Genomic DNA, 12400 nt, shown 5'->3' with positions numbered 1-12400 from the left:
CAGTGTCTTGGTTTTTATTCTGCTTGCTTGTCTGTTTTGTTGTTTAGCTTCCTGTTAAAGGTGAGATCATATGGTATTTGTCATTCAACCCCTGGCCTATTTCAGGGATGTCCACTTTCACCACTTCTATTCAATATAGTTTTGGAAGTTTTGGCCACAGCGATTAGGCAAGAAAAGGAAATAAAAGGCATCCAAATAGGAAAGGAGGAAACAAAACTGTCACTGCAGATGACATGATAGTGTACATGGAAAATCCTATAGACTCTACCAAAAAACTGCTCGCTCGAACTAATTAATGAATTTGGCAAAACAGCAGGATACAAAGTCAATATCCAGAAATCAAAGGCATTTTTGTATACATATATATCTTGAGTGAACAGCGCATAAATTGGCTAAAAAAATAATCACCAACTCACTAGATTCGACAGCTGTTTCAGGGACCCTTCAGTTACTGAAGGCGATCTTAGGACCACAAGAGTGGACTTCTTTTACAGCTTCAGCAGAGCCTATATGGATATCTTTTACTGACACACATAACTCAGAGAAAACTATCTTTGCTCTCTGGGTTTGGGACAACATGCCAATGACCTAAAACTTGCCTCTAATGTATATGCTTTCCCATAAGAAAGTTAAATCGCCTTTTATATCATGTTATAACCACTCAGACATTGTGTATACAAAACTGAGTGGACTTAGGGACACATTCCTTCATAAGACTCTCTGTGACTTGTAAATATATAAAAAATGAAGGTGAGTGTGTTCAAATGACTCATACACTGAATGCCATGATTACTTTTAGGTCTCATGCTGTTATAAAAATCAAAATGGTATTGCTAGATACATGTTTAGTTCCCTTAAAGATGAGTTATTATATGAAGTGTTAAAGGGACTTACCTAAGAAAAAGAAGTTAAAAAAACATGAACAGTGAGAGGACAGCAAATTCACAGTTATTAACAACCACACCTAAAACAAAAGCAAACTAAAAGGACAGCTAGATCAGGAGTGGAAACATAGAAATGAAGATCTCAAGGAGGGTTAGCAACAGGGGAGTGGGAGGAGGAGAAGGGGGGAGAAGGTACAGAAAATAAGTAGCATAGACAGTAGATAGAAAATAGATGGGGGGGAAGAATAGTAGGGGAAATATAGAATCTAAAGAACTTGAGACACATGGTCATAAACTAAAGGTGGGTAATGGTGGGGACGGGGGGTAGGGTAGAGGGGAATGAAGGGGGGATAGAACAACTGTAATGGCATAATCAATAAAAAATAAATTAAAAAAACAGGGAAAAAAAGATGAGTTTTCTAATTTCCCAACTGTTTTCAGTTTCCTGCAATACATAATGCATATATATGTACACATATGTATGTTTTTATTCATGTATAATGTAATATACGTATGTAATATATAATGTAATAGTATGTTTTAAAAAGTCCAGATTCTGGAATCTCTGCAGTAACCTTCATAGATTAATATTTGTAAAGAAATGCTCTATTCATTCTAGAGAAACAACTGCTATTATAAAAATAAAATGCTGGTCCAATTTACTGGTAGGGAGATAGTTTAAATGTGTTGCTGGAGTCCCAGAATCTCTTGCCTCAGCTTCTCCTATTTTTTTCTGAAAATCAGTGAGTTGCACAGGGTGGTATCCCATTTTAGATTGTCTGCACCCTTGACACAGCCCCACAAGCTGTTAATACAAATATTTGAAGGCTTTTTCTTACATTTATCCTTGAATATGAAAATATTTTGGATCTGAAAATGTGTCCCGAGAACACATGACTTTTCTCTTGTGAGGAACTGGAGATTAATTATCAGTTGCTACCAGCCCAGATGGAGGCACATTTGTGGGCTCTACAATTCTTTTTTTTTCTGGAAGCAAGGCCAGAGTTAATTCTCCTGAATGGGAGGGGATGTCCTAAGGCACCGGGGACATTAAGACCCCTCATACAATTGAACATCTGCTCAGTGAATGTCCCCTTGCCCACACTCTAGTCCCAGCATACCCTGAACCTTTGACACCTGCATTTTGTTGTGATTTTGAAATTATGTACTATGTCTGCATTCTCTATGCCTAACGTACCTTGGGCTGGATACTGATTATGAGTTCAACCAGTGAGAATAGCATTTCTGCTCCCAGATTCAAAGGAACTTTTATAGCCATCAGGGGCAGCTGTCCTTATAGTGCCAAAGAATTACAGGACACCTAACTCATATTTGATACAATCCCCAGGCTGCTAAGATCCAGACATCCATGATTTCCTTCCTGGAAATTTTAATGACACTAACTTATGAAATCTTTATGTACTCATTAAATTTTGAACCCTCATCAGCATATTTTGCTGTTCCCTACCCAAACTGCTTAGGTTTTCCTATTGTAGATAAAATGTAAGTTGCTTTTATGATGGGGTACACATATTCTCATGTGATCACAGCCTCCTGGCCAGCCCACAACCTTCTCTAAGAGTTTCACATAGACGTTTATTATAGGAAATGGTTATCACAGATTGGTCCTTCTACAATTTTACCCAGATTAAGCCATTAATGAAGTTAGTAGTAAAATTAGTTCTGAAGTCTGCTGCTCCTACTACCACTGCCAACCAAGGGTACTTCCTTGTAGCAAGCAATGAGTCTTGTACCATGTCCACTTCATTTTCACATAACAAAGACCTCAGCAGACTTATACCAAAGATGTCTGTCTTCCTTTCATGCACTTAAATATAATGATCACAATATTGTTAGTGTTTATTGCATGAAGGTTAAAAGTTTCATCAGATGTTAATGAGGCCAAGCAAAAGTGCAGCTATAGTCTCTTTCACTCATTTCCATATTAGTCGATGTTTTTCTCTCCATGGTTGAGTGTTACTGAACATTAACTGAATTTAGTACATTGCACAATGGAAGTGTAGCTTATTTTCCTGTTGAAGAATATGGAGTAACATTTTTTCTTAAATGCCTTCAACATATACATGGTTAGTTTCTATTTTTTTCTGTGATTTCTGATTAATGCTTATTAACAAAGTCATCACAATTCAATCAACAAATGATACCTCCTTTTTTAAAGTATTCATATAATTCTGTAAACTTTCTTATGAAACTCGCCATGTCCTCTGCCTGCCTTCAGGGTGACACAGCTTTGCACTGACATTACTCTTTCAATGAGATGGAGTAGGACTAATTCTCAGTTCAAGGGAGTGGAGAACACTGGATAGGATCCCACATATGTTGTTATATCTAGGTTGTGCCATTAAGGGCTAACTGACTTACTTTTAGGCTTAGTAAGCCTAAAAATGAGTGAGTATACTCACTCATAAACCTCTATGCATTATTAGATTTTTATTACGCAACATTGCATCAATGAAGGATTTAAAAAAAGATAAGCATTTACCTTATTTCATTTAAACTGCAATTAACCTATACATAGATATGAATTGTTTAAAGATTATTCTATTAGTTAGCATTGTTCTGGTGAAAAATAACATATTCCAAATCTTTCATGGCTTATGTTGCATCTTACATTAAGCCTTACAACAACATGTGGTAATTATGTCTCATTTGTGTTCTAATGCCAGCATCTGTGGCTTTGCTTTGTTTCCTAGTCCTGTGTTGAAGGAGCAGCTTCTGTTTGGAACCTATCACTCTCATGGCAAAGGAAAAAATGTATCTAAGTACTTTTACTTGTAAGTGAAATCACCCCTGCATGCTCATACCCAACTGAAAAAAATCCAGCACATGGAGAAAATCAATGTCAATTTATTAAGTGGGTGTACTCTTTCTACAGAGAATAGGGACACAATAAGTCACATGGCATTGGGAGATGATACAATCTTTCAACTGGTGGCTAGAAGTGAATAATTATGGATAATAAAAAATCTACAACATTACATATATTGTTTTCAATTTGTCTGGAGCCTGCAGATGTTCTGTCTGTCAGACAATTGATTGACTACCCAAATATATATATTTCAGTACCTGATACCCTATACTTTTCATGGTATCATCAATGAGGCTTATGTTATTGGTACTACTAGAAACTTCTTGACTTCTGAATAGCTTACTTAGCCTATTGCAAAAATCTTTAATAACATGTATTTTAATTAGTTCTCCAATAGTAATATAATTAGCTCAATTGATGACAGTCTTGTACTCTCTATATACAAAGTGGTTCCTACAGATTGGGTATTCCCATCAGCAATAGCCATAAATTCCAAGAGGACAAAAACTAATGAAAAGTGTAGTACTAATAATAAAATTACAAGGAATATGATTATTGGCCATCATCTAAAGTATAAGCTGATCACTTTAAGTATGAGAAATAGCATAGCTGAACACAATATTTCACTGAGTCTATCTTCTTTGAAGGTATGTGGAAATAATTTAATCTTGTAAATGGTTTCGTTTTTATTTCCTAAACTTATGTAGTTCCTTTAAGGAAGTCACTTTTCCCCTGCAGTTGGATTTTTGAAATTGGAATACATCTTTGCATCAAAGCCTGTGTTCACTGTGGTAATGTTTTAATTTTTTCTCTTACAGGCTCTAATGAAACTGAAACATGAACAACTAAGGGGGGTGGAAATGGGAGGGAGATGGGGGCATAGAGGGTGGGCTGGGATGGGAGTAAAAGAATACTGCAGTTGAAAAATAATTAAATAAAAACATTAAAATAAAGAAAGTTTCAGAATCTCAATATTCAGGCAGAATGGCTGATTGGTTCTCAATAAATCCTATTCTATTCAGAGTATTACAGACAATTTCTATAGGAGAAATTGGCTTTCTCCTATAGAGTGCTTCTATGGCTTCTCATTACCGACAGTCTTAGCTACTCTGTCTCCCAGCAGTGTTCTGACTTCGTCTGGCTATGCCTACCAGCCTTGGAATCTCCAAGGTTTATATCCTACCATCAACGTGATTTCACCTTTAATTTATGTGCTATGTTCTCTTTTCCGCGGGTCTGTTGAGCAGAACTCTCCTTGGTACAAAAATTGGACATGCAGCTGCAACTCCTTTCTCTATGCTTATTGTTTCATAAGTGCAGCGTCCTAACATCCTTCTCTTTTCAACACAGAGGAGGTATAATGTTAGTTCTTCAACTGCCAAAAATATGTGCTAGCTACACAAATTGTGCACAATGATACCTTACGGAGAAGGATAATTTAATACGAGATGCAGTTTCTGCTGTTACAGCGACTGCATGTCCAATGAGCCTGATTCTGTCTTCCTTTATATTTATCGCTTTTATGTTACTATTAATAGCACTCTTTTATTCTCACAAGTGTACCAGTTTGGGCAATAAATTATATGGTTGCCTTGTGTACTGTAAATATGTGATTCAAAGCTAGATTTAACCTTTCTTCGTTTTTTGTGTTTTTTTCTTAGTATTCCTTTAAAATATAAATCCATACTGAGGCAGCCTGAGCCTCTCATATGAAGGCAAGAATTTTCTCAAACCCCACAACCAATCAGTGCTGGGCACAAGGACACCGAAGCAGCAGGACCCACTTTATCAAGAAAGAGAATAAGCTCCTAACTCTAACACGTGGGCGCTTGAGCCTCGGAACAACCTCTGAGTGGCTTTACCCTTGTTATAATGTAAAACAAACAAACAAACAAACCCCAAAGCAAAAAAAAACACAACAAAAAACCTGCATGGATACTTAAGATACTAAGACATGCAATGCATGGAGAAGCATGTAGGCTACACAGAGCCTCGCTGCGCCTGCATGAGCCCTGCCTGCCACCAAGAGGTGAACCCAGAGTCAGACCAGGAGAACAAAGAAACCCGGGCGCTGGGTGAGCCAGACCCCTGCGGCAGATCCCGGAGCCATCCTCTCTCCCGTATCTGCTCCTTTGACGCCCGAGCTTTCACCCTGTTCCAAATAAAACTCCTCTGTGAATCTGTTTTGCCAGCTCTCTTAAATGTCTGTCCTGAGAGGGCCAAGAACCCTCTCCACAGGTGACAATACATTCCCCAGATATGCTCTTTCTTTGATGTGCTGTCCTTACTTCCCCCATCTTCACACACAAACTTTGTCCCCTGGGAACGCACTGAATAGAACGTGAAAATTGTTGTTAATTATAGTCTTAAATTTTTCACATTGGTGCACACTTACTGTGGAGGTTTCAACTGATTTTCAGTACTGATTTTATTTACTTACTTACTTATTTACTTACTTTTTTACCTTTCAGAGGTTTTTGTGACCATCTGGCTGAGTCATTCAGGTTTACTCTCTAGAATCTTCCCTACATACGTACGGTGTTAATATCAAGCCCACAAGTTGCAACTAAATGTCTGCCTCCTTCCAGCCCCATATTTAAAATACTAGGCCATCTTTCATTGTTGGTAATTTCCCTTTAGAGTATCTTTTATTTTCCTTTTACATATGTACATATTTCTTATTCACTAACACCCTTAAATCTTTTCATAAATAGGTCTCTTTTTTAACTAATGACTTCTACCATTTTCAAGGATAAAGTACTTACACACACATTCTCCCATAGGATAGCTTTTTCTTCCTTTAAAATTCTTGTGTGCATTGTGTCCATTGAGAAAAAAATAGATTAAGAAAATACCACCAATCAGCCCTGGATGGTGTGGCTCAGTGGATTGAGTGCCAGCCTACCAACCCAGGGGTGGCCAGTTCCATACCCAGTCAGGGCACATGCCTGGGTTGAAGGCCAGGTCCCCAGAAGGGGGCATGTTGAGAGGCAACCACACATGGATGTTTCTCTCCCTTCCTTTCTCTCTCCCTTCCCCTCTGTCTAGAAATAAATAAATAAATAAAATCTCTTTTAAAAATTGCCATCAATCCTTTTGTAATATATTATAAATATCAAATCATTGCCTTGTACAATTTTACCTTATTCAATGTTATATGCCAATTCCATTTCAACAAAGCTGGGGGAAACAAAAATACGTTCCTTCTTCCACTTGCTAAATTTTGGGTAACAATTATTGATGCAAGTTTTGAGCTATCCTTAAATTCTACCACCTCCAGGTGGAAGAGTCAGCCATATCTACTCATTTCTCATGCAAACCAGAGAATGAGCCAAACTCACACTTAGATGCGGAAAGAGGAATAACAGACTGAGCAGAAGTGGACAGAGGAGAGTGAAGGGAATAAGGACTCAGTCACTGGGCTGTGAGGCCAGAGCAGAGTGTTTATGGCGGAAGGGGTTGGAAAGTGGGCACAGGATGAAATATGAAATCATGTATCATAGAAGTGTACTCTTGAAACCTATGTAATCTTATTAACCAATGCTGCCCCAATACATTTAATAAAAAGAAAAAATTACAGGCTTAAGATTATGTGGGATAGAACAGATGCTGGGAGAAGAGGAAACCAACTATAAAATGTTTCCAGGTATTAGGCATTTAATATTTTTGAGATGCTATAAGAGACTGAAGTTACAAATGCATATTTCATTCATTCACTGAAGTATGTATTAATTAATTCACCTGGTTGTATTATTTTCTTTAAACATGCCTCAGTCCCAAGTTTGACTCACATGGATGACTACATCAACAGTGTTACAGGCACATTAGTGGTACTTTGACTTCTAAAAGCCAAGACATCTCAAGTATGGCCTTTTTTTAAAGCAATTTGGGGGCCTATTCCAAAAGTATGGAACTATTGTATGTAATTAGGACCACCACAAAAAATCTGGTGATTAATAATGTCCACAGCAATATTCATGATCCACAAGCTACTGCTATATTTGGCACTGATTTGAAACACAAGTCTCAGCCAAGTTGGGCTCACAACAAAGGTGACAGAATCCTTGAGAAAGATTTCTAGAAGGGCAAATGAACTCTCAGACGTTAGTCCAACCACATTTCTCTTTTTGAGACAGAATTCTATCAACCACAAGGAAAAGAGTAACTACATTTGAAACAATCGATATACTGCTACCTTCCTGGATCTAAAACCCAAATAAAAAATTCTAGTCCCCCCTAGACCTCCGTACAAGAGCCTGAATAAACTTCCCAAACATTACAGATAGACTTACTGCTCCAGGATATTGTACTGCCGTCACACACACCTGATATGATATCAAATTGAATCTCTGAGATTTTCATCCTCAGGTGTAGGCTAAAAATGATGAAGAGAAGATTACTTTGTGCTTCGGTGGGGTAGGGGCGAGGCCGTAAAAATCTGTCAATTAGTATATGCGGCAGCCCACAGGCATGTTCTAAGGACAAACTGCACCGTTACTGTGTCAAAGGCTCTCTCTTCCTGGGCCATTAAGAAATGAGTGAGTCTTATTCCAATTTTTAAGTATGGTATTTGTTTTAGTTGTATAGATTTAAAAGATTCAAGACAGGTGACTTATTGGGAATGATTCAGTTGTTCCTTTTATAAATGTGTCAATTGGTACAGAATTAATTTTTTTATTAAACCCACTTTTTAAAGTGTACTCATATTGAAGGAACAGGTCAAAGGACATCTACCTGCCTCTGGTGGGGGAAACAAGCCTGAAGCAACAAATGAAACTTGAGTTACATTTGAACAACCAACCCACCTCCAGCACCGTCTACTATGCTCCAGGTCCTATTCTGTAGCTTCATGACCTTGGTAATATAATTGACAGTCAAGGTGTCCAGTGACTTGGTTTAGTTGCACCAATATGCTAAATTGAATAAGTAGTTAACTCTCCATGACATGCTATTCAAAAAGAGAGCATTAACCTGAGTGTACGCACAGCTCTGATGCTTGCCAGATGCTCTCCAGTCCAACAAACTGTCAGACTAATGAGCTGCTGCAGTGTGTGCGCTCACTGGATGTGTAGCAACTTTACTTTAGTTGTAGGTATTTTAACCTCTTTTATATTTATACTAAAAGTTTCATAGTACACAGCACTATAGAAACATAAGAAACTGATGCAATTTATCAGTCTCATTTATTTAAGTAATATAGTATAAAAAAGAAAAAATAAGCTTGTCAGACCATCATTAAAATGAGGTTGATTCCAAACTGCAGGTTTGTTTGTTTTTCCAAACAAACAAACAAACTCTTTTTACTCTTTTTTACTCTTTTTTCCAAACGAGTAAACTGGGGAAAGGTGGGCATGCTGTTTTACTCGCCTAAACCAAAAAGATAAAAATAAAAGGTAATTTTTTTTGCAAGGTTTAGAAAAAGGATGCTTTGGTTTGAAAGGCAATTTGTTTGGGCAGTTTTAAGGTAGTTATTGGATTACCCTTTTAGGGATGTTTTTCACTCTCTTCTAGTACCTCGTTCCTTTTTTTCCTGTTTTGGAAATAGGTCTTCTATAGAAAGCTGCCTATTCATGGAATCCCTCTTCAGATTATGTTATATTACATAAGCTGACCTGAGTCTTACCTAATTCTCTCGTTTGGTTTCTGGGGTGGTACTGCATTTTGTGAATAATTCATCCCTTTGTTTCCGGTAAGTGATTGATACAACTTTGTGCTGCAGGGAGCTCTTTCTTCTCCCTCTCGATTTTTGGGAAAAAAATGGCTTATATAATTTTAATATATTTAAATATGTATTTTGAAACATTGCAGACTTATAATGCATTTGATGAAAATTCAATGAATAGATTTTTGGATATAAGGAGTTAATGGAGTTATAAATTAAATCAAATAAAGTAAACCCAGCCAACTTGCAAATTAAGGATTTGCACCATTTTATTGATTGATTGACTGATTAGAAAGAGAGAGAGAATCGTTGATTTTTTTGTTCAACTTTTTTATATATATTTTTTATTTTATTGATTATGTCATTATATTTGTTCTATTTCCCCCTTAATTCCCCTCCACCCTGTACACACCCTCCCCCACCATTCCCCCCTCTTTAGTTGATGAACACATGTCTCAAGTTTTTTAGATTCTATATTTCCCATACTATTCTTGCCCTCCCCCTATCTATTTTCTACCTACATCTATGCTACTTATTCTCTGCAACTTCTCCCCCCTTCTCCTTCTCCCACTCCCCTGTTACTACCCCTCCAGGTGATCTTCATTTCTATGGTTCACTCCTGATCTAGTTGTCCTCTTAATTTGCTTTTGTTTTAGGTGTGGTTGTTAATAACTGTGAGTTTGCTGTCCTTTCACTGTTCATCTTTTTTTATATTCTTTTTTCTTTGGTAAGTCCCTTTAACATTTCATATAATAAGGGCTTGAACTCCTTGAATTTGATCTTATCTGAGAAGCACTTTAACTGTCCTTCCATTTTAAATGAAAGCTTTGCTGGATAGATCAATCTTGGTTGTAGGTCTTTGGTTTTCATGACTTGTAATACTTCTTTCCAGCCCCTTCTTGCCTGTAAGGTCTCTTTTGAGAAATCTGCTGGCAGTCTGATGGGAACTCCTTTGTAGGTGACTGTCCCCTTATCTCTTGCTGCTTCTAGGATTTTTCTCCCTCGTTTTAATCTTGGCTAATGTAATTATGATGTGCCTTGGTATGTTCCTTCTTGGGTCCAACTTCTTTGGGACGCTCTGGGCTTCCTGGATTTCCTGGAAGTCTATTTCCTTTGCCAGAATGAGGAAGTTCTCTTTTATTATTTGTTCAAATAAGGTTTCCACTCGTGACTGTTCCTCTTCCCTTTCTGGTACCCCTATAATTTGGGTGTTGGAGTGTTTAAAGATGTCCTGGAGGTTCCTAAGCCTCTTCTCATTTATTTGAATTCTTGTTTCTTCATGTTTTTCTGTTTGGTCATTTTTTTCTTTCCTTCTGGTCTGCTCCCTTGATTTGAGTCCCAGTTTCCTTTCCATTACTATTGGTTTTCTGTGCATTTCCCTTCATTTCAATTAGTTTAGCCTTCATATGTTCCTCTAATTTGTGACGAAAATCAACCAGTTCTGTGAGCATCCTGATCACCAGTGTTTTGAAAACTGTGCACCTGAAAGTTTGGCTATTTCTTCATCACTTAGATTTATCGGCTCAGGGGCTCTGAGTTGTTCTTGAGCCATGTTTTGATCTGTTTGTGCCTGTTACATATGAGGAGCTGAGCCTTAGGTGTTCACCAGGGCAGGGCCGCCCAGGTCCCTGTTTTTTGACAGTGTATGTGGGGGCGGGGTCAGAGAGGGAGCAATGGCGGTCCTCTCTGCTCCCCTGGTCTGTCTTACCGCTTGCCCCCGTCTGTTTATCTGAGCGCAAATGTGCAAGCCCCGCCGCCCTGCACCGGAGCCCGCGTGGTCTGTCTCAATGCAAGTCTCTTCACTGGTTTATCTGCGTGCAAATGCCGACCTCAAACAGCCAGCCATGCCTTCCTGTAGCTACCCTGCACCTGGGATCCTCGCCCTCGGCTTCTTGTGTGATGCCCAGGTTGGGGGATCGTTTTTGCCTGACCTTCTCCGCTGCTGGCTTCGCCCCTCTCACCAGTTTAGCTGAGCGGTTCTTATTTTCGGATTTTGCATTGTTCAATTTTCTGTGGTTTGATTACATTTATTGTTGTTAAAACTTTATTGTTTTTAGATTTGGTTGTGCGAGGAAGCAAAGTGTTTCCACCTACACCTCCATCTTGGTGGAAGTCTTTGTTCAACTTTTTAATGCATCTATTGCTTGCTTCTTGTATGTGACCTGATCAAGGATCAAGCCCACAACTTTGACTTATATGGATGACCCTCTAACTAACTGACCTACTGAGCCAGAGCTACCCAGTTTTATCTTGATGCCAGATTGCGGTCATCATTTTTCTCTCTCTGTGCTTACTAAATGAAATTCCTGTATGCCAACATATTTTTATAAGTGCTGTGGACTCAATTGTGTTCCCCTAAATCCATATATTGAAGCCCCACCCCCTTGTGCTTTAGAATGTGATTGTATTGGAGAAGAAACTTTAGAGAGTTAATTTAGGTTCAAGGAGGTTATAAAGTGGAGCCTAATCTAATATGATCGGTGTTCTTATAAGCAGGAAAGGAAGGCACTGGACATGCACGTGAACACTGGAAAGGCCATGTGAAGACATGGTGAGAAGGTGGACAATGAGGGAGGTCTCAGGAGAAACCAAGACTGACAGCACATTGACCTCAGACTTTTTGTACCGGGAATTCTGAGAAACCAGTTTTTGTTGTTGAAGCCACCCTGTCTGTGGTGTTTGCTTTGGCATCCTTAGCAAACTAATACGCTAGGTATGCGTTAATGCCTATGGAATGTCTCAAAAGACTTACATTTTATGAGACTTAAATAAATCCTTATGTTTAGCTGTTTCTAGTTAGATCAATAGATACAATTTAATTCAGTGCATAACTGAACCATTAGCCCACTTGACTCAAAACAGAAGTTCCACTTTATAAAACATGATAGTCAAAGTGTAAAGAATTACAAAAGGGATTTAATACTTAGTAAATATATAGAATATGTTTATTTCTCTTCTGCTGAAATGTTGCTTTGGGATTCTCATATGCTGAAAAATTCACTACAATTTGACTTAAACTCCTAA

The sequence above is a fragment of the Artibeus jamaicensis genome, unplaced genomic scaffold, assembly GCF_021234435.1.
Source record: "Artibeus jamaicensis isolate MK-2021 breed Jamaican fruit bat unplaced genomic scaffold, CSHL_Jam_final contig_415, whole genome shotgun sequence".
In the NCBI taxonomy this organism is placed as follows: Eukaryota; Metazoa; Chordata; class Mammalia; order Chiroptera; family Phyllostomidae; genus Artibeus; species Artibeus jamaicensis.
Note: the sequence above shows the minus strand (reverse complement) of the source record.